The 19,854-nt window shown below is 48.7% G+C and overlaps 1 protein-coding gene across 1 annotated transcript in view; it reads left to right on the top strand.

Annotated features, from left to right (window-relative positions):
- Window positions 1-248: 248 nt before the first annotated feature.
- Window positions 249-19,854, top strand: part of LOC147031541 (uncharacterized) — a 48,863-nt gene continuing 29,257 nt past the window's right edge. The window contains exon 1 of the mRNA XM_085864799.1: window positions 249-267. The gene's annotated coding sequence lies outside the window, so the exon portion shown is untranslated. The remainder of the gene's footprint in view (window positions 268-19,854) is intronic.

The raw sequence follows: 19,854 nt of genomic DNA, 5'->3' as shown, positions 1-19,854 counted from the left end.
AGAATTGAACTTAGCAGCTGTTATGATTGCTAAAAAAGGTGTTCATTTGTCTAATTCGAACATATTTGATATTTTCGTTATCTCCAGAGGTATGTGTTTGACATGATGGTTTGGTGATTACTCATAGCATGCCAAGTGAGCTGTTCCTTAACAACCGTTTAATTGGAGTACTTGCTTGAGTGCTTAAGCCACTTACCGAGTGCCCGACATTCGATAGCGGTACAGTTTGTGTCCCTATCGAGATGTACAATCGACAATTGCTACAAGGTATGTGGTACATTATGGGTACATTTGGATTTTAAAGGGACTCTCTCCGTGGGTGTGTGTGCATGTCTGCATGCTTGGTGGTGGCAAAGTTTCATCCCGTATCTTATGATGATGATTGGCTTACGAACAGTTATGTGGTTTCTTTTTGTGAGTTTCAAAACAAAATACATTTGATAACACCCAATTTCCCAGCCTTTTGCCATATTAATGTGTTTTTTTTAATTCCTGAGAAAAGTTTTTTTCCACCTTTCACATGATGCTTGCCAGCTCTTTATAAATATTAATATTTGTACACATCTTGAAACATTTATTTATATATATATATATATATATATATATATATATATTTATATGTATATATATATATATATATATATATATATATATATATATATATATGTGTGTATATATATATATATATATATATATATATATATATATATATACACACACACACATATTGTTGCGAATTCGCGCCCGCCAGCGTGCGGACGGTCACGTAACTCGGATCGCGGCACGTCGCCAACCAGACGGACAATTCAGTCGGAACAACGCCGGGAGCTAGTCACGGGTGGGCCTTTCGACCTCACAACGATCGTGCCAATCGGCCACCCGCGTAGGATAGGGTTGTTCGCCAAACTCGACCTACCTAAGTACCCACGCGGATGGTAAACCGGGCGATCGTACCTCGCTGCAGGTCGACTCCGGAGACGAGCCGCTCAGGCGGCCCGTTCCGTACTATCGGGATAACCGAGCGGTGTTATCGTCGACCTCGACGGTTCAGATTATTTACCGGGCGTTTTTCACCCACCACGAACCCTTTACGTGAGCAGGATGGAGATTCAATTAAAGAAAAGACAAAGCGAAACAGGAAAACAGTTTACACAATGCACATTTATATCCCGGCACACGGAAAGCACGTATATACAGCCATACAGTCAAAATGCATATAAAGCAACCAAAACAATAAAAGCAACAACGACGCAGAGTTAATACCGACTACGCGCACACACGGCAACACTTGTACAGTTTTACTTCACAGACGGCGCCAACACACATTAACACAAAAGCAAAGGAAAGAAGCCACCCTCATAGACAAGGAGGCAGACAGGCCTGAAGGCCAAATGTGCGCGGGACCTTGAGGAGTGGCCAGGTCCTCCAGACCGGGGGGGTCCTACCCGCGTCCTCGTGACGAGTTGGCGGGCGAGCCGCAAATGTGGCCGCGCGGCTGTGCCCCGACTCCGTGCTCCTTGGCGGGTTTCGTTGGCACCACGTGTGAGGGGGGGGTGGGAACGGGGCCCCCTTTTGCACCATCTCAGCACGGGGGAAAGGGAGATTGTTGATGCCCTGGGGGAGGGCAGTGGCTGGCTGGCTTGGGTCCCACGACGAGACGAGCGATCGCACACCGCAACCTCGTCCCCGACCGCTGTCCTTCCTGCCTCGGACCCGAGCTCCCTTGCCTGCAGTTCCACCGCGCGCACTCGCCTCAACACCAACGCAACGCAACGCAACGCGTCCCCAACAGCCACTTCTCGACGACCCTCTCCAGGCAACTCCAGAACTCAACTCTTCCTGCAACTCTTCTTCGTTCCACACTCTCCCGACCCGACTCTGCCACTCTCTTTAATTCGCCTTGCGCTCGCCTTTTTATAGGCGGCAGGAGAAGCGTATATGCAAATTTTAGGATCAGAACGCGATTGGAGGAGGGGCCACGCCACCCCCCGGTCAGCCATTGGTCGGGCAAAATGGGCGTGAACCTCTCCTGATCCTAAAATTTGCATATACGGACTTCACAGACGCTTGGAGGCGGGGCCAAACCGCCCCCCGCTCGCCAATTGGACTGAGGAGAAGTGGGCGTGAAGCGTTTCTGATCCGACTTTTCCCCTCGGAAAGGCCGACATTCGCGCTCGCGGCTCGGTGCGTTCGGCACCAATCGCCGAATGGGCCCGAGACAGCCCGACGTTCAGTGTTCACAGGTGGTGCGATTGTTGGTTTGAAGGAGAGAGGCGAAGGTGGTGGAGGGTTTTCTGTGGTGGTTTGATGGTTATGGTGCCGTTTGGGAATGGCGGTGAAGCGGTGTTTGCGGGATGGAGTTGTGAAGGTAAGGGTAGTGGTTGTTTGCGTTGTTGGTGGCTTAATAGTCGAAAATAACAATAGAGAAAGAAAAAAAATTGCTAACTCAAAGCGTCGCAGCCCGGATGAATCGCATAAATTCCCTCTATACAACGGGTTTGGGCTAACTACACATGTACCTATGAAGATATCTCACCTGAGGGCCCTTAATGGTGTAATGCGAATTTCCACAACCGTAACACTACCCCCTCCTCTTTTTACAGACTCGTCCCGAGTCGTCAAATTTTCGTGTGCCATCATGTGTAGTGCTCCCCTTGTACGTTTTACCTACGGATCCCTGAGTGCGACATTCATGGTATTCGTGTCCCCAAAATAAATAACCTGAGGGTTGAGTAACTCACTAAACAAACCCACTCATACGGACGAATTAAATAAAATTGCCGGCGCGAGACAGACATGCCGGGGGCGCACTCATATTTACAGTACAACTTAACTTACAAAATTTACACGAACCATGGCCCAGGATCAATGGACTCTGCAGGGAGCAAAACAAAAGTCAACGGTGATCCGGCGCACGGGCCGCCACTGCAGGCCCGTGTTGTAGCTGCCAACAGGACAGTCCTCGCAAACTTGCAAACTGTTGCCTTCACGATGATCCCGGCGCACATGGCAATGAACAAGGAGCGGGGAAAACAAAATTGAACGGGGGCAAACTGATAATGTGGGCAGTGGGCATGGCATGGCAAAGGCAGCAGGCAAACACAGCCCGCAGACAATCCGACCGGCACGGGCTTTGCAGAAAACAGCTGCAGACGATCCGGCCGGTCCAGGCCTTGCAGCAAAACAACAGCCGATGAAGTTGGCCGGCCTCTTGCCTTGAGATGGAGGTTGGTGGAGAGAGTAAAATTGAAGTCCATAGAGATGGAAAAACTCCAGAAAGAAACAGAAATAGGGAACAAGGAGAGAAAATGTATAGAGACGCAGGAGGTAGAGAAAATAGAGGAGACTGCATGATAAAGACGGGGTTAAAGGAACGGAACACACACACACACACACACACACACACACACACACACACACACACACACACACACACACACACACACACACACACACACACGGAGTTAGTGGAGGAGTGCGGTGGTGCTGGCCACTCGGAAGGCGGGCCCGGACCTACCTACTATCTCCCTCCCACCTATCGCCTTTGCCTGTCACTGTCCATACCCACTCCCTTAATTTGTAAAACCCAATTTAGCCCCAACTTATTTTTTGTTGTTTTTATTTTTTTTACTCTTCCCTACTATATATCGTCCCCTAACCCCCTTTATCGTCCTTGCTCGGCTAACCTATCGTCCCCATAGCCCACTCCCAACCCCTACGTTCCCTTCCCGGAGGGGAATAAGGGAGAGCCAGCGTCCTGTGTCGAGGCCCAATGAAGCCTCAGGATGGCCTTCCCAGACTTCAGCAATCTTAACCCAAAGTGGGTCCAGCGGCCCACAACGAAAGGGATGGATGGTGCGGAGGGGTATACTTCCTAATCTACCATAACCATTAACGTTTAAACGACCCCGGGGCTTTCAACAAGCTCCTCTCGCTTCAGCTTTTGGTTCTAAAAACCCAGATTCCCGTCGCCTGTTGTGGTGTCCTCACAATTTCGGGCCTTGCCCCCCCAATTTTCTTCACGTGCCCTCACACGGTCTCACGGCTGGGACGCGTGGCTCCCTTGGCAGGCACTACCCTCTGCCGATTCTCCCACGATGGCACCCCCCCGGGCACTACACTGCCTCCGAGCCTACCAGCTCCGTAAACACCGGGGAGTGCCCTCCCTGGCGACTCGCCTGAAACGCTCACGTGGCAGGCTGGCTTCCTGGGCCCCTTTCCGAGGGTCACCCGTGCCCACAACACTGCCCATGCGGCAAACGGCGCCCCGGGCCCCCGCATCATGCGGGCGCACCCGTGCCCACTACGCTATCCCGGCCCCCCATGGGCCCTTGGCCTACCACGGCCGACTAGCCTGGTGCCCGGGGTACCCACTCAGCGATACTCACCTTTCGCAGCCACGCTCCCAGCCCGTCAACAGGGCTCCTGCACCCCTCCAAACGGGTTTCGAGCCGACTTCCCCACCAACAACAAAACGACTTCCATTTTTGTTAATTTGACTACCTCAGCTAACTCACTTTATTCTGACCCCGGGGTCCCTTGGGCGGGAGTCACTCCCCCCAATCACTCATCGCACCATGCATTCCACAATCACTCCATTCACTCAGACCCGCTGGCCTCACTCACTCACCAAGCACATGTTTCAATCCATCAACTCACAACTCGCACATCGCTGAATCCTGCCATTCTGCTCACTAAATCCCCTACCTTACTCGTGCTCCCACGTCATCCCTTACACTACAGCACCTTCCTTTTAACACTACGTAGCTAAGCTACGTCCCCACTACACATCCACAGTCTGTCTCTGTCCTCAAATCATCAAAAATCACTTTCTTTCCCATCCTTAAGCTCACCTAAATCCCTCGAACTAATCCATTCCACGGGCCCCATGAGGACTTACCCCTGCCCCATGAAGCCGGTCTAGCTAAACTAACCCTTCCCCCTAACTAGTTCCATCCTGTGCCCGAACAGGGGGGTCCTCCACCCCATGCCCGGGAATCCTGTTCACCCGAAAGCGAGGCTTGTTTTTCCTTTTTTCATCGCGCAGCACCAACGCGGCAACTCGCAACCTGCGCATCAGCGCGGCAATTCACAGCCGCGCACCTGTGGCGTGACGTCATGGCAGCTGTTCGCGTCCCTCGTCCCTCTTGGACGGCACCATCCGGCAGGGATTCACCCTCCTGCCGGATTCCAACCACACACGCAGCCATAACGTCACCCGGCGCATAAAAATAACACAAGCCTCGAGGGGTTCCCCACGCGAATACGTGCTCTGCCCGTTGGAGCTTAACACACACGCCCGCGTGGAGAACCCATCCGGTCCAAATCCGAAATCCTGCCTAAACTTTGTCCGTCCGCGGGATCGGCAAATCCACCGCTGGCGTTTCCGGACCAGGCTTCACTCCCGCAGCCGAGCACGTGGCGGCCTCGTGCGTTGCACAGCACGGACCTCGCGCTCGCCGCTGGGTGAACCCGGCACGGTCCCCGAAACAGTTACGGCCGCTACTCAGCTTTTGTCCCTCTGTCGCCATTGTCGTCGCCATTCCACCCACGCACACCTGCGTGTTACGATGCTCACACTCCATTCCATCACATTCACGCCGGGAGACGCGGCTGCGTGCTCCCACATGCCAACCGTCATCTCCCTTACATACCGCTCTCTTACACACACTGTCTCTCTCACACGGACCCTTTCACTCACACATGCGGTGACACTCACATGCGGTGCCTCATCCACACACGGCATACTGGGAAGCACGCACTTCGGCACACTTGCCACCACACCACTCACACACGAGGCCACACTCCCACTCGGCTGTTCACACACGCGTGCCGTTTCCTGCGCGCACGTGGTCTCTTCCACCTACGGGCACCTTTCACACACGGCGTGCTGGGAGGCACGCACTTCGGCACACTTGCCACCACACCACTCACACGCGGGGTTTCACTCCCACACGGGGTGTCACTCATACCCGGGGTCTCATCCATACACGGGCTCGTACTCACACCTTGCACCACACACACCGGGACAACCACACTGGGGATTCGTGTTACCCCAAGGGGTTCCGGGGCCTCTATACCCCCCAAGCTCGGCGTGCACCCGTTCGCAGCACTCCTCCCCTCGAACTCGCAAAGCACGACCGAACCAACCTGGTCGTGAGTCGCCTCAAGGGGGAATACTCCCTCCCCTTGTTTCTGGAGGAGGCCATCTAGCTGCTCGCACCGGGTCACACGACACATTCTGCCAGCTCGCCCCCATTATCCTCCACTAACTCCGTGTGTGTGTGTGTGTGTGTGTGTGTGTGTGTGTGTGTGTGTGTGTGTGTGTGTGTGTGTGTGTGTGTGTGTGTGTGTGTGTGTGTGTGTGTGTGTGCGTGCGTGCGTGCGTGCGTGCGTGCGTGCGTGCGTGCGTGCGTGCGTGCGTGCGTGCGTGCGTGCGTGCGTGCGTGCGTGCGCGCGCGCGTTTCGTTAACCCCGTCTTTATCATGCAGTCTCCTCTATTTTCTCTACCTCCTGCGTCTCTATACATTTTCTCTCCTTGTTCCCTATTTCTGTTTCTTTCTGGAGTTTTTCCATCTCTATGGACTTCAATTTTACTCTCTCCTTGAGTTCATTAATTTCAAACTCGTATAGTTTTTGTTTTCTCTCCCACTGTTCCTCATGTTTCTCAGCCTCCAATCTCATAGTTTCTTTCAATTGGTTAACCTCAAATTCATGTTCTTGTTGTTTTCTATTCCACTGTTCCTCTCGTTCTTCCCTCTCCAATCTCGTTGTCTCCTTCAATCGCCTGATTTCTCCTTCCTGCTTCATTCCTTGCTCCTTCACTTTCTCCTCGTACTCCAACCTATTTTTTCCCTTTTGTCGTTCAGTTTCAAATTCATATTCTTTCAGTTTTCTATTCCATTGTCTTTCTTGTTCCTCATTCTGCAATCTCGTGGTTTCCTTCAATTGACTAATTTCCTTCTCCTGTCTCATTCTTTGTTCTTTCAGTACTCTTTCTTGTTCCTCATTCTTTAATCTGGCCTACGCTTCCAGCTGTTCAATCTGTACAGTGTGGTTCCTTGACGTTTCATTCTCCGTTCTCGTTCTTTCCTCTCTCAACATCCTCAGCTCGTTTTGTAACTCAGAAGCTTTCTTTTCTAATTCTTTTCTCATTTCCGCACACTCCAACCTTGCTTTGGCTTCCAACTGTTTGATCTGTACAGTGTGTTTCCTCAACGTTTCATTCTCAGTTCTCGTTTCTTTTAATTTTTCGGACGTCGTTACCTCGTGTCTCGTCTTTCACGTTCCGGTCTCCCCATTAATTATGACCTCGCCCGTCTTTATCGCGGGCCTGACATCCATTGCACTCCCCCTCGCTGGCTCCATCGTATCGCCACGTGGTACCGCCATTTTGCGCACCATTGTCTGCGTTTCGTCACGTGCCATTGCCTTTATGTTGTTTCTCATTCCTTTCGCACTCATCGCTTGTAACATCAGTATCACCATTCCCCCTTTCAGCAGAATTCATCCCCCTCCGACGAAGCCGAATCGCCTCCGTGGGTCGCGGCTTCGCTGGGGGCTGGGGAAGGATTTTGACGGAGGAGGGGTGGGGGGGTGTGATCCACCGCGGCCTCTGCCGCTGCCGCGCCCATTTCGGACTCTGAGTTTGTTCGTGGGGGGAATTGCTTCTGCACGGAAATGTCCTGCTCGGGGATTCCGTCCTGGACCATGGATTCTACGCATTTTACATCCATCTCGAATACCCCTGGCTCCCGCTCGCATTGAGACTCCATCTTATTTCTCGTAAGGGGTTAATTTTTATTTGCTCGTAATTTGGAGGGAACGGGGGGGGGGGGTCGCTTCACTCACCCCTAACCAATTCCCATGAATTTAGCTTGGAGACGGGAGAGTTTGTTTCCCGCTCTCTGACACCAGTGTTGCGAATTCGCGCCCGCCAGCGTGCGGACGGCCACGTAACTTGGATTGCGGCACGTCGCCCACCAGATGGCCAATTCAGTCGTGACCCTCTCGGAACAACGCCGGGAAGCTAGTCACGGGTGGACCTTTCGACCTCACCACAATCGTGCCAATCGGCCACCCGCGTAGGATAGGGTTGTTCACCAAACTCGACCCACCTGAATACCCACGCGGATGGTAAACCGGGCGATCGTACCTCGCCGCAGGTCGACTCCGGCCACGAGCCGCTTGGGCGGCCCGTTCCGTACTATCGGGATAACCGAGCGGTGTTATCGTCGACCTCGACGGTTCAGATTATTTACCGGGCGTTTTGCACCCACCAGGAACCCTTTACGTGAAGCAGGATGGAGATTCAATTAGAGAAAAGACGAAGCGAAACGGGAAAACAGTTCACACAATGCACATTTCTTTCCCGGCACACGGAAAGCACACACATATATATATATATATATATATATATTTTATATATATATATATATATTTTATATATATATATATATATTTTATATATATATATTTTATATATATATATATATATTTTATATATATATATATTTATATATATATATATATATATATACATACAGGTATACAGTCAAAATGCACATAAAGCAACCAAAACAATAAAAGCAACAACGACGCAGAGTTAATACCGACGACGCGCACACACGGCAACACTTATACAGTTTTACTTCACAGACGGCGCAAAGGAAAGAAGGAAAGCAAAGGAAAAGAAGCCACCCTCGTAGACAAGGAGGCAGACAGGCCCGTAGGCCAAATGTGCGCGGGACCTAGAGGAGCGGCCAGGTCCACGAGACCGGGGGGGTCCTACCCGCGTCCTTGTGACGCGTTGGCGGGCGAGCCGCAAATGTGGCCACGCGGCTGTGCCCCGACTCCGTGCTCCTTGGCGGGTTTCGTTGGCACCACGTGTGGGGGGAGCAGGGGCGCCTTTGCACTATCTCAGCGCGGGGGAAAGGGAGATTGTTGATGCCCTGGGGGAGGGGAGTGGCTGGCTGGCTTGGGTCCCGCGACGAGACGAGCTATCCCACACCGCAACCTCGTCGCCGACCGCCATCCTTCCTGCCTCGGACCCAAGCTCCCTTGCCTGCAGTTCCACCGCGCGCACTCGCCTCGACTTCACCAACGCAACGCAACGCGTCCCCAACAGCCACTTCTCGACGACCCTCTCCAGGTAACTCCAGAACTCAACTCTGCCTGCAACTCTTCTTCGTTCCACACTCTCCCGACCCGACCGACCCGACTCTGCCACTCTCTTTAATTCTCCTTGCGCTCGCCTTTTTATAGGTGGCAGGAGAAGCGTATATGCAAATTTTTGGATCAGAACTCGATTGGAGGCAGGGCCACGCCGCCTCCCGGTCAGCCATTGGTCGGGTAAAAATGGGCGTGAACCTCTCCTGATCCTAAAATTTGCATATACGGACTTCACAGACACACGCTTGGAGGCGGGGCCAAACCGCCCCACGCTCGCCAATTCGACGGAGGAGAAGTGGGCGTGAAGCATTTCTGATCTGACTTTTCCCCTCGGAAAGGCCGACATTCGCACTCGCGGCTCGGTGCGTTCGGCACCAATCGCCGAACGGGCCCGAGACAGCCCGACGTTCATTGTTCACAGGTGGTGTGGTTGTTGGTTGTGAAGGAGAGAGGCGAAGGTGGTGGAGGGTTTTCGGTGGTGGTTTGATGGTTATGGTGCCGTTTGGGAATGGCGGTGAAGCGGTGTTTGCGGGATGGAGTTGTGAAGGTAAGGGTAGTGGCTGTTTGCGTTGTTGGCAGCTTAATGGTCGAAAATAACAACAGAGAATGAAAAAAATGGCTAACTCAAAGCATCACAGCCCGGATGAATCACATAAATTCCCTCTATGCAATGGGTTTGGGCTAACTACACATGTACCCATGAAGATATCTCACCTGAGGGCCCTTTATGGTGTAATGCGAATTTCCACAGCCGTAACAATATGCAACATTGGTTTTTTTAATTTGTTTGTTGAAATTCCACCAAAACAACGGTGAAAGCTAATCCTGGTTTTTGCGTTGGATACAGTATGTGCTGCAGTCGGTAATCACATTGACTCCAATCTGCTGATTACCTAAAAATTGTCGATATTGGCCAAGCATATATATATATATATATATATATATATATATATACACACACACACACACACACACACACACACACACACACACACACACACACACACACACACACACACACACACACACACACACACACACACACACACACACACACACACACACCATGGCCAAAAGTATGTGGACACCCCTTCTAATTAGTGGATTCGGCAATTTAAGCTACACCCATTGCTGACAGGTGTATAAAATCAAGCACACAGCCATGCAATCTCCATAGACAAACATTGGTCATTGAATGGGCCATACTGAAGAGCTCGGTGACTTTCAACGTGGCACCGTCATAGGATGCCACCTTTCTAACAAGTCAGTTCATCAAATTTCTGCCCTGCAAGAGCTGCCCCGGTCAACTGTAAGTGCTGTTGTTGTGAAGTGGAAACATCTAGGAGCAACAGCAGCTCAGCCACAACGTGGTCGGCCACACAAGCTCATAGAATGGGACCACTGAGTGCTGAAGCGCGTAGCGTGGAAAAATTGTCTGTTGTCGGTTGCAACACTCGCTACCAAGTTCTAAACTGACTCTGGAAGCAACATCAGCATAAACACTGCTCGTCGAGGGCTTCATTAAATGGGTTTTCATAGCTGAGCAGCCACACACAAGCCTAAGATCACCATGCGCAATTCCAAGCGTCGGCAAGAGCGGTGTAAAGCTCACCGCCATTGGACTCTGGAGCAGGGGAAACACGTTCTCTGGAGTGATAAATCACACTTCACCATTAGGCAGTCCGACGGATGAATCTGGGATTGGCGGATGCCAGGAGAACCCTACCTGACTGAATGCATAGTGCCAACTTTAAAGTGTGGTGGAGGAGGAAGAATGGTCTGGGGCTGTTTTTCATGGTTTGGGCTTGCCCCCTTAGTTCCAGTTAAGGGAAATCTTAATGCGATAGCATACGAGGTCCGTCTAAAAAGTAACGGGACTGACTTCACAAAAATTTTATTCCAAAAAATATATTGAAATTACAGCTTGTCCCGTTCAAAATAATTTCCCTCCAGTCTCGCACACTTGTCCATCCTCTTCTTCCACACTTTGATGCACTCCCGGAAGGCTTCTTCTGGAATCCTCCGGAGCTCCGTCGTCATGGCCCTTTTGATGGCCTTCACATCAGGAAAATGGGTCCCCTGATCAGTCCCTTGGGGTTGGGGAATAGGAAAAAAATCACAAGGGCCATGTCTGGAGAATACGGCGGTTGCTCCAGAGTTGGCACGTTCCTTTCCGCCAGAAACTGTCGGATGCTCAGGGCACTGTGAGCAGGGGCGTTGTCATGGTGGAGCACCCAAGCGTTGTTCTCCCACAGGTCCCTCCTCTTGTCCCGGACTGATCTCATGAGGTGCCGGAGGATCTCTTTGTACACGTATTGATTCACTGTTTGACCCTGTGGTAGAAACTCGAAGTGGACGATGCCCTTGATGTCAAAAAACGCGATGAGCATCACCTTGACCTTCGACTTCGACATTCTTGCTTTCTTTGGTCTTGGTGATGCCGGACTTTTCCACTGACGACTCTGCCGTTTGGTCTTTGGGTCGTATTCGAATATCCACGATTCATCGCCAGTAATGACTCTCCCAAGCAGGTCTGGATCATCCTCGAGGCGCTCGATAATGTCTTGACAGACAGTGACTCTGCTGTTTCTGGTCCTCGGACAACAGCTTGGGGATCATCTTTGCGCACACCTTGCACATTTCAAGATTTTCAGTGAGGATGCTCCAGACAGTGTCCTTGTTGATGGAAAGTTCCTCAGCAATCATCCGCACCGTGAGTTGACAATCTGCGTGCACCATCTGCTTCACACGCTCGATTTGTCCACCGTTCTGCTCGTTAAAGGTCTTCCAGACCGTGGATCGTCTTCAACCCCCTCCTGTCCCTCTTTGAACCTCTTGTGCCATTCAAATACACATGTACGTGACATTCTTTCTTTCCCCATAGACTTGCTGCAGCATTGCGAAGGATTTGGAAGGTGTTTTGCCAAGCTTGGCAAGAAACTTCAGATTGGCTCTCTGCTCACGACTCATAGCGCGACGATTCAGACGAGACAACGTTTAAAGCACGACCTGTAAAAAATCACACAATGAGCGCAGTCAACATCACCAATCATATATATATATATATATATATATATATATATATATATATATATATATATATATATATATATATATATATATATATTGCTGGAATGTTGCAAAAGACTGTGACGCAACCCGTTCATTCAAGTTGTGTAAATGGAGCACACAGCAGGCTCAGTCCTGTTACTTTTCGACTGACCTTTTTTCACATATATATATATATATATATATATATATATATATATATATATATATATATATATATATATATATATATATATATAACTTCACAGGAGGGAGGGTTGAGAGAGGAGGGAGGGGAGAGAGAGAGAGGAGGAAGGAGAGTGGGGAAGCTTGGAAGGGGGGGAGGTGGGAGAGCTATGCTTCACCAAATATTGCTATACCACAGGAGGGAGGGATGCGAGAGAGAGAGAGACAGAGAGTGACACAGACAAAAAAAAACAGAAAAAATAGAGTCTGGTGAGGGGTGGAGGTGGGGTTAGAAAAGAGAATGATGTTATTGTGGAAATGGCCCTTAGTGTGTCATTAAATTCAGGATTAGCCCATATCCCCCATTAAATGCATGTTTAGCCAGGTTGTTCGGTAAATGGACGCTACATGTATGTTGGGAGGTGTAAGAGGCTGTTCATCGTTGGTACATTGGTGGTGGACCGAGAGTTTCTTCTTCCTTCCTTCCTCTCTCCGGACAATAGTCCCCACCCAGTGCTCTGAGGGGGAGTGGCCTAGAGAACCTGGAAGTGAAACTGAAGGGAGGAGCCAGTCGGTTTTGAGGCGAGCGAGTGAAGGAAAAGATTGCAGGAGCGCCGGGGAAGGCAGTGGTGAAACTGAGCGCCGAGGTGGGGCGCGATCGGCTTTCGTGAGGATCACACCGACAGGTTGATCCAGTGACATCAACATCATCGATCCACATCGACAGGTCCAGTGACGGAGCCTCTGACTGTCCCTACTCACCTCACGGCTCGACGACGTCTTGGAATCCCATGGACCCAGCCTGCGGAGACCAACACCTCGATTTTTGCCTGGTCTGGTGAACAGGCCAGGCCTGGACTTGTATACTGGACCTTGGGAGAAACAAGCTGAAACCCACCATCGATCTTTCGATCTGGTGCAGTCGACCTCATGGGGTCTGAACGTGCCGAGGCTGCGTGCGTGAGGGCTGCGACACATGGACGAGCGCCATTTTGCCACGCGGCGTGTTTGAGCATGGGCGCTCGAATCCGTGGACATCGGCTTGTCATGAGCCACATTCGTGCTTTTGACACTTTCCTCTCGTCCATGAAACATCACCAAGTACTCTGTGTCTTGTCTGCATGCTGTCTGTGTCTTGTCTGCATGTCGTTTAAGGTTTATCTCGTTAGGGTCCCCTTCGAAACCCGTAATCTGTAGCTCCCTCGTTAAGAACAGGTTATAGATTAATTATAACTGTCGTGAATGCTTTGCTTGTGTTGTTTCCCCGATGTGTCCCCAATAAATCTGGCTGATTCGTATGAAGTTGCCGCTTTAAATGAATTCGTGCCATGCCAAGGAACGATCTGCTCCATGGTTTCAGACTGGTAGACTCCGCTCGGTCTCTGACAAAGCCAGTCTGTAACCGGGGTCTATTCCCCCAGCTGGCAAGGCACAGGTGTATGTTGGTATCGTGATTCGAGATGTGTAACCCAAGAATTGTGCTGAACCAGCCGGCATGATAACCCCGGAGACGGCGGTGGTTAGGGTGGCGCCGAATCTGTCACATTTGGCTGTCGAGAGTAGGGTGTGAAAACCCAAACTGGTTATGGACATTAATTGACAGCACTCGTCAGAATCCCGCCACCGCTGAATCCTTAACAATATATTATGCTAAATGGCTGAACACACACACACACACACACACACACACACACACACACACACACACACACACACACACACACACACACACACACACACACACACACACACACACACACACACACACACACACACACACACACACACACACACACACACACACACACACACACACAAAACCCATGTCAGAACAGCTATACACACAAACACAACAGAGTTTATAATGAAATCCGCTGGCACGTCTGCAAAAACTTTGATGTCCCAGTTCCAGAAAATTTGTGGGAACATGAACCAAATGTAATCACCAAAAACATGGAAGTACTTACCGCTCACGTACGAACTAATGATCCCATTGAGTGTGAACATCGAAAACAAAGCATTGCGACCAGATATCATGCTCAGGTGCAAAAAAAAAGAGAAGAAGGCATTGCTGATTGAGGTGTTAATACCAGTGATTTTGGACTAAACGATGCAGAAATCAAGAAAATGACCAAATACCAAGACGTCAAGAATGAGGGGAGAAGATCCTGAAAGCTGAAGAATGCCAAAGTTGTACCAGTGATAGCCAGACCTACATGAATGATGACAAATAACACCACAGAATTATTAAACATAGGGGCAATGCCCCTTGGTGCTCACCTGGTCGTGGCTGCATAAGATAACCAGGTAATCACTGGTAGGCATGGATGACCCACAACATATATAATGGAGAAGAAAGTAAATACCTATGGATTTTTATCCCCCCGCCGCGTGGCGGAAGTGGGATATTGTTGTCACCCGGGTCATCCGTCCGGCTGTCCGTCCATCCGTCCGGCTGGCTGGCTGGGCGTCAACCTTTATAGCTGTGAGTGCGATAACTCGTAAACTGTTCGCCATATTGATTTGAAATTTGGATCACATGTACCACCTGAAAAGGAAGAAGCCTGTTGATTTTGGGCGTGGCCGGATCAAAGATGGCCGACTGGAGCGGCTATCTTCAAAAATATGTTTTTTGTAATAAATGGAAACCGCGAATCTGATTTCAATTATTTTTGGTTACTACGTTCCTCACCCCTGAGGAACTTTTTCGAGATGATGACCAAATGGTGTCTTGTTTCCAATTCACCTCCCTCATTATCTGGAATATGTATGACCTTTTTCATTCAATGGTGGGGGATTCCCCATCTCTGATGGTATTTTTTTATGCCATGAACAAACATTGGTACATTACGGGTGATAAAGTTTGTGGTAAAGTTTCATCGGAATTGTGTGCGTGGCTTCAGAAAAGAAAGCAAATCCATATTTTGGGGGGCAACCCTCCTCTCCCCATCGACCCTCCGAGACCCCAATTGTGGTTCTTTTCATGTCATGAACAAACTTTGGTACGTCTTGGGTGATGAAGGTTGTCGTGACTTTTCATCAGAATTGTGTGCATCGTTTGAGAAGAAAGCAAATACCTCTTTGGGGAGGAAACCTAGTCCTCCTCCACTCCCCTTAAACTCCCTTTGTGGACCCCCTTCAGACCCCTTTTTTAAGGCCATCATGGGTGATTAAGGTTGTGGTCAAAGTTTATTGTTTCGTTTGTGTAGCTTCTGAGAAGAAGTTGGAAGTATTTATGGACGGATGGACAATGTTCCATCCCATAAGCTCCCCGGAACGACCTCACAGAGGAGCTAAAAATCATCCCTGGGCATATTATAACAAACAAACTACAGTTGGAAGATGTCTGGGGCTCAGTGATGATCCTGAAGAGAGCCCCTGGCACAAAACTGAGAACAGAAAACTTCACAGTAGTGGGGCAACTTAGCATTACAATTGTGCATTTTGTGAGGAAAGCACCAAATTTGGTACGCTCATAGCCTATCATATTATGAACTGATTTAGGTATTGTGCCATCTCAAAATTTTTGATGGCAGTGGAAAATGGCTGCCACAGCCATCAGCGGCTGAATTTGAGATGGCCCAATATCCAAATCTGTTCATAATATGTTAGGCTACTGGTGTGCCAAATTTGGTGCTTTTCTCACAAAATGCACAATTGTTATGCTATATTTAGCTAAGTTGCCCCACTACAGCTTGGTCCATGAATCGTGACCCCTTACTGAAATGAAGGTGGATGCTTAGAGTCTGCCCTGGGAAATATATCGGGGCGCCAAGTGTTTTTAAACAAATTGATCACACACATGCGCATTTTCTTTTGTGTTTTCATTTTCAAGGTACACAAAAAAAAGTTTACGTCCTGACGGATTTTAACCTATATATGTTGGGCGCCCCTTTATATGAACTTTTCTCGAGCATTACTTGGTTCCTCCTAAGACCACAAGGGTAGTACAGCATGCACATGAGATTTTTTTGAATGTGCCTTATTTTCTATAAGCTATGCAATGTCCCTTCTTTTTTATCGTTTGCCACACGGAACATACCATATAAAGTGGCCTTTTCGATTCCCCTGACATTTTTCCCAAGAATGTTATGGTTTCCCTGTATTACATATGGTATTCCATGTTTCAGCCAGTTTTCTTTTAGAATTGGAGCGCCTGAAAAAGATATTTTTCCAAAAGTCCACTTTTACGGTATCCCTAATTTTTGCTGTGTCCCTAATTATGAGGCTGCGGGTAACACCGAAGTCTCAACAAGCGTCCCTCCATTCATATTCAAAATTTCACAAACTTTCATTCAACAGTTCATAAGTTATGAGCCCTCACGTTCGACTATTTTACTTCTGGAGTCAAAATTTTTCTATATCCATGTTTTTTGGGGTTTGCACCTACTCTATGAGCAAAAACTAGCAAAATCTATGGCACTTAGGCCTTAGTTATTTTATAACTTGGTTTGCGGATCCGCCGACGGTATATTTTCCGAAATTAAATATAAATATAAAACACATTTTTAGCCTCTTATATTTATACATTTTCCGCCGAAGGTGCAAAAGTTTCAAAACCCGAAATGTAAACGTCGGCATTTATTTTCAAAATATAATTTCGTGCGCACGTACCAAAATGCCGAATCACCTTTAACCGAGCTGCGCAGTAGAGCTGCGCAGTCGTCTTCGGTCATGGCGTCTGAGCAGTGGCCAGCGTGGTTCAGATTGACTGTTGTTTCTGGGGCGAAAGTAATTTTTTTTTGTATACCTTGTCGAGGCTCGTGTGAGAGCTAATACACAACGCATATCATGGACATGAGACAAGAGAGGAGGGAGTGGGAAGGACAAAACAGTGGGGAACAGAGACATTTGGAGATCTGTGGAAGGGAGAGGGATGGGACAGGGAACATGGGGAATAGACGATGGACATTACAGGGACTTTCAGGAAGGAAAGCAGGGAATTTGAAGGAGGTGGGCTTGGGTGGATTATCGGGGGTAGAAAAGATCGAGGATTTGGATGGGGGGTGATAAGAGGTGGTGGTGAACAGCTGTTTTGAAGGCCTGGAGGGAAGAATGGGAATGAATAGTGAGGGAGTTTATTCCAAAGGTGGGAAAAAAGAGGAATGAAAGAGTGAAGGTGAGCAGTGATTCGTGATTTTGGTAGTTTTACCAGAAGGGGGTTGTTGGCGGACCTTGAGCGCCCTGCCGAAATGTGGTGGGGACAAATCGCAGAGAGAGCTGGGGGGGGGGGCGAGGCTGGAGAGGAGACGGTAGGAGACAGAAAGACCACCGACCAACCTGCGGTGATTGAGTGAGAGGCCCAAAGACTCAGCCTCATCGCGGGAGATGCCAATGATCCGAAATGCCTTGGTTTCTACAGCGTGAAGCCAAGAAAGGTGGGAGGCAGGAGCACCAGCCCAGAGGGGAGAGCAGTACTCCATCAGGCTGTGGACAAAAGCTTTGTAAGTGGTCAGGAGCTCAGGTGGGCCGAGGAAGGACTTTGCATGATGGAGGATTCCCAGTCGGTGACTGGCTTTGGAGGCGAGGTTTGAAATGTGGCTTTCCTAGGAAAGGTCATGGCAGTTAGTGAGACCCAGAAGCTTGAAAGAAAGGACTTCTTCCAGAGGATTGTTGAGAAAGTGGATTGGGGGGGGGGGGGTTCTAAACGGTCCTTTTGAAGAGACATAGTGAGAGTGTGAGATTTGTCCAGATTGAAAGACATGTTCCATGTGTTGGACCAGTTTGTGATTTTATCCAGATCTGCAGTGAGCGAAGAAGCTGCTGCTTGCCGGTCTGAGGGATGACCCATGGTACGGCAGAGGGTAGAGTCATCAGCAAACAGATATAGAGGATTTTCCAGAGAGTCGGAGAGATCATTGATGAAAACCAGAAAAAGAACAGGGCCCAGAACGCTACCTTGAGGAACTCCAGCCTGGACAGGAAGATGGGATGAAAGAACTCCATTTAGGGCCACACGGTGACTGCGACAGGAGAGGAAGTCTGCGAGCCATGAGTTGTTAAGAAGTTTGTCAGCGGTATAAATTTGAGTGACTGTATTGGTGATTTAATCAAACAACATCTGGACGACGAATATTCTGGCCGAACTATTGCATCAATTCAGTGCAGCAGCAGGGATGATTCGCACGCTACTCTCGATCATGCCGATTTTTGTTTCCATCGAAAGTTTTACACCGCTGTTCATATTGAAAGATTTCGCTGCCAAGTACGTCAAAGTTTCCCTGCGAGATGCTGATATTCAGCCTTCAACGGACCAGAAATCGGCCTTTGATGTGCTCATGTGGATGGGGAGACGGTACGATCAGATGCCCACTGAAAACTAAGCTGGTTATGGCTCTGATTGACCGTTTTGAGCGTGTTTACTCCGAGTAGACACCTTTTTTAAATTGTATTCAGCATTATGCACTGGTGTGCACGCACACATCTACGACTTGGACAGTAATTTTCTCAGCATTGTTTCCATTTGTTTGATGATCCAACAGGTTTCAATAAGAAAAACATGCCAGACTATATTGTTAAAAACAAGTTTTCATCCTTCTTTATTGTTTTTCACATCAGATGATACAGTGAACAATGGCATCCTGCATTTGAATGGTTTTCCATCTTCAATGTTTCCTTAGATCCTCCTGGTCCGGATTTATATTTATTCCCCCTACACCTACCCTTGTCTTTTCCATGGAACATCCGAAAAAAAATCATTAGAATATATAATTTCTAAAAATTGAAATTATATTTATATTTATATTTCGACCTGCCGACCCTACATTTTAGCTGAAGAACTGCGTAAACCAAGTTATAAAATAACTCAGGCCTTAGTTGGAATTTGTTTAAAAAGCCATTAATTAGATGTATTGGCCGTTGTATATTTCAAGTTTCAGCGAGTTCCAATGTATAGCCTTTGAGATATGAGCGCCAACACATTTCGAGCGGATGGGTGGACAGACTGACTAATAATAGACTGACTAATTTGAACTAATTGCTCAAGCTAATAGCAAAATTTTCTGGGGAGCATGAACCCTCCTTGTAATTTTGCTCGTTACTTTCCTTTTTTCAAAAGTTCTGCAGTTTCACCCATGCCTTGATTGCTGCAGGAGTCTCTGCTTCTGCCGACACCGCCATTGCATGCTTGTACCGCACAAGAACAGAACTCAAGCTAATAGCTAATGAGCAAAAATTGGCAAAAAAAGCAAAAAACTACAGCATTTTGGTGGAACTTGTTTCAAAAGTCATCGATAATATAAGACGTATTGGCCGATGTGTATTCCAGGTTTCAGATAGTTTTGATATATGAGCGCCAACACATTTCAGGCGGGTGGACGGATGGACAGACTGACAGACAGACACCAACGTGAATTTTGAGAGTTTTCGTTAAAAACTCAAAAATGCAGTCATGGACGTTGCTGAAATTTGGACCATGTTACTTCGACGTACAAAGGATTTACTTCTGAA

Source organism: Eptatretus burgeri, chromosome 2 (assembly GCF_056783735.1).
Source record: "Eptatretus burgeri isolate ZD-2024b chromosome 2, Ebu_testis_v1, whole genome shotgun sequence".
NCBI lineage: Eukaryota > Metazoa > Chordata > Myxini > Myxiniformes > Myxinidae > Eptatretus > Eptatretus burgeri.
Note: the sequence above shows the minus strand (reverse complement) of the source record. Positions and strands in the feature narration are given on the sequence as shown.